This window comes from Anopheles nili, chromosome X, assembly GCF_943737925.1.
Source record: "Anopheles nili chromosome X, idAnoNiliSN_F5_01, whole genome shotgun sequence".
Taxonomy (NCBI): domain Eukaryota; kingdom Metazoa; phylum Arthropoda; class Insecta; order Diptera; family Culicidae; genus Anopheles; species Anopheles nili.
The window spans coordinates 7,541,376-7,545,153 of record NC_071293.1 but is presented as its reverse complement, the minus strand read 5'-3'; the positions used below and the strand labels follow the sequence as shown (position 1 = coordinate 7,545,153).

At 43.6% G+C, this 3,778-nt stretch overlaps 1 non-coding gene across 1 annotated transcript; it reads right to left on the bottom strand.

Moving 5' to 3' along the window:
• Positions 1-3,408: 3,408 nt before the first annotated feature.
• Positions 3,409-3,480, bottom strand: Trnam-cau (transfer RNA methionine (anticodon CAU)). Its single transcript has one exon. It is a non-coding gene; the product is annotated as a tRNA-Met (tRNA).
• Positions 3,481-3,778: the final 298 nt, after the last annotated feature.

Genomic DNA, 3,778 nt, shown 5'->3' with positions numbered 1-3,778 from the left:
CGAGCTTTGGATCCGGTCCAGCCGGATGAGCCGTCGGGACGAATCGCGCGCCAAGCCAACCGAGGAAGACTGATGATGCAGGCCCTCGGCCAGCAGCTGTTGGGTGCTGATATTCACCGCAAACCCTGGTGGGATGGGCATCCAAAAGGCGATGGGCACCGCAATCGGCTACTGGCGGGTCCTTTGTTATGGTCGTAGCTGCAGTGGACGCATCAGGATGATCTGGTTGCTGGTGCTTTCGGTGGGTTAAGCGTGTCTACGCTAGATGGCGCCACCGTCAAAGTGCCACTCGTTTAACGGGCGTCAACTTGGGGGCAAGAACCAGCAAACGCCAGCACTTCCGTTGGGAGATTCCAGCAGCAGACGTTGGAGTAATTGTTCGGTTGTGCTGGGAAAGCAGCATCCTCTTCGGTTCTCTATAGTGTTGTTAACGCGTTTTAAATACTCGTTTTTAAACGGCACTGTGCCTTTCAGAGAATCGATTTATAATGCCACACATTCCAATCATTTGGATCCCGATGGAAGCCTGCAAAACCTGTCAACTTGACATTTCTCATCAGCTATTGATTATTCAGCTTGCTGGATGTAGGGGTATCAGTAGTTGGGACCATTTCGCAAACCGCGTGTACATCGAAAAGCGAATCCTCCAGCACGTGTCCTTATCGAGCGTGTACGCGAGGCCATACGCCGATCATGAGCCCGTTCTAACTCCAGCCGACGGCAAGTTGACAACATATCCCCTTCATGCGTTCGTTGATACAACGTGCGTTTGGAGGGAAGTAAAGAAAAAAATACCACACACACACACGCGCCTAACTGGCTTACGATATCGCTGGAGCGGGTTTGTTGAGATGAAAGCGCCGATTCTCGTTCCGGTTCCGCGCAAAATTGGAAGGATAATGCCCGCGAGGCCCTTCACAGCGACGTGCAGCCGGGACGCAGCTCGTCAACAGATTGTTTCACAAATTGCTCGCAGCGAAATTCGTTATTGGAAAAGCGCGACAGGGCCTGGGATTCACAGGAACATCCTGCTTATGCTCGTGTGTGTCGTTCTGCCGCTCGCGTCCGTCAGCGAGTTGAGTCGGTGGCGATATTGTTTTCTTTTTCCATTTTCGATGTTTTGCTCCTATTTCCTGCCCATCGCTTGCTGCTCTGCCCAATGTTAATCTGTTTGGCGCGGTTACGCCAGCGCTATCCTTCGGAAACCGATCAGCAGCACACGGGCGCCGCCAAACTGTTTGCCCATGATTGATGGAAAACTATAAGCTTCGTGTAACACGAAAATGGAAAGCAAAAACCGCCTGCTTCGTTTGGGATGATGTAGAAGAATACGCTAAAAAAAACGGTCACGGTGTTCAGCGATATTGCTTTTTGGTTTCCTTCAAAGAGTCTGGCTGTTTTTGGATTTTTTTTCGAAATATTCTCTTAATATTTTTTACTAATTTTCTTCTGAATTTGATCAATTTATTCCAGGAACTGAATTTCTATTTGATTCAATGCGTTCAAATCAAATTCAAATCAATCGGCTCAAAAAGAAGTTCCAATAAAGATCTTATCTGCCAAATTAAAGTTCCTTATTCATATCTAAATATTCGAATTGATTAATCCAATTTCAAATTTAGCTTTTTATTCAATTGATTTAAATAACGCGAATAATTTCTCCAACAATTGACAAAAACATAAAATTTCTATTGAATTACTTTGTGCGTTGAAATAATTACCCACTGATTATATTAAAGAAGATCAATGCAGTTTACTTTACTTTCCAGCCATTGCGATGTATTTCCTATCGTTAAATCTTTTCAATCGTTAATTTTCCAAAGCCCACCCATTGATGCCAACGGCACTTTAACCAAACTCGATCATTCAGCCCATCCAACTGTTATCCTTGTTGGTTTTTTTTCCCTCGTATGGTGCGCATTTCTTTCTTCATGTCATATGTCACCGGGCTCATCCCTCAAGGCTTGTTTTTTTGTTATGTAAATTAAATCAATCCCGCAACGTCCCGGGATTTTTCGTCATATTTTCTCACCCCTTCGGGTGGAATTGCAACCCCTGTAAAGACGCGTCGACTAATGAAATCGACCAGCTGGTTCAATCGTCTTGTTTGCTGAATTTTTTTTCTTCGTAAAACACACGGGCTAATTCATGGCCGCTCCTGGTGAGCTTTTAAGGATCGCAACGGGCACAAAGGAGCGTCTAGGCGATATTTTACGGCTCGTAAAACGGGCTCGTAAACCTTTGGACCTTTTGTCCGTTTATCAAAAATCGTCCCGCTCATAATTCCCAAGTGGGAGAATTTTCTTGACAGGTGGCATCGAGGTTAACTGACGGTAAAAAAAAATGCTCTGCGATAGGCATCTTTTGAATCATTGAGATAGACACCACCTAGACCGTTGAATCATTGGAAAAAAGCGAGATCCCGCCCACGGCTCGGCAATCGGTCGCAAAATGTTTCGGCATGAATATAGATGAAAATAATAATCTGCCTTCTCTCGTGGCCCAAATATGTGTCTCGTATGTGCAGTTTTAGTATATTTTTTTTACTACCTTCCCCAAGATCTGCACCAACATAATAGCGGCGTGAACGTGCCGAAAACGGCCGCCACGATGTGCCGGATCTCGTTTCATATTTATGGCACCGGATATCGTATTGCCCATGTCTTGGAGCTGGATTGGGAGGCATTTTCCGACTCACGCTACTCATGCACCATGCACGTTCACGTCCCCCGAAAAGACAACGTTGTGCTGCTGGGAAGACGGAGGAACCGTTTTCGGGACCGTTTCGTTTCGTTGGCATCACTTTTTACGATCCACCGGAATGGTAAGGTGCATTTCCGATGACAAAGGCCTGCTGTACCCGTAAAATAGATAGCTGAGAAGAGCTGCATCGATGCCGGTTGTTGACTATATCGTCATAAATGGTGCATTATTAACGAACGGAAGCAAAAATCACTCGGAAAAAGTCTATTCAAGGGCAAGGAAGAATTCATGTTGCAGGAATCTTTTCTAAACAACTCAACCTTTAGAGTTGGATAAAATACGGAAATGGGAAAATGTTAAGCTAACATCTTTCGTTCAACATATAAGAATTTCTAGTAAAATTATATTTGAAGCATAAATGAAGCTTCATTAACAAAAGTACCTGGCACGAAACGAATCAAAATTATTTTTATGTCAGCTTTACATCCAACAATAGTTAAGTGGACAAAAGAAAATGTGAACCAACGCTCAAGGCAATGCCCTGGGTAATTTTCCAGGTTACAATACGTTCACAACATTGTTTGACAGAGTGCTCTGTCCGCATGTAGGGAACATTTTATGCATGCAGGAAGTTGAATTACTGTAGCTTAACTTGAATTGGTATATGCTTAAAAAAACTACAAAACCTATTATAAAACATCAGCTTAGCAGAACGTAGTTTCGATCTACGGACCTCTGGGTTATGGGCCCAGCACGCTTCCACTGCGCCACTCTGCTTGAATAATGTTGCAATGTATGATAGGAAAGAAATTAAAATGTTTTAAATCACATTCTCGAAGCTTGATGGGGATTCCCAATTGTATATTTGTAAATGTTACCTTTTGAGTGCCGTTTGACGGAATGAAGCGTAAAATAACTGGCAAACAAAATTATATTCAATCCAAGCCTTATCACGCCAGTGCAACAATACCTTATTATTTCCCCTACCAAAAAAAAAACATAGTAAATTGCACGTAGTTGCGCCAATGATAAAATCACTCCCATTACACGCTTGTAACGCTTTGTATTCCATTGC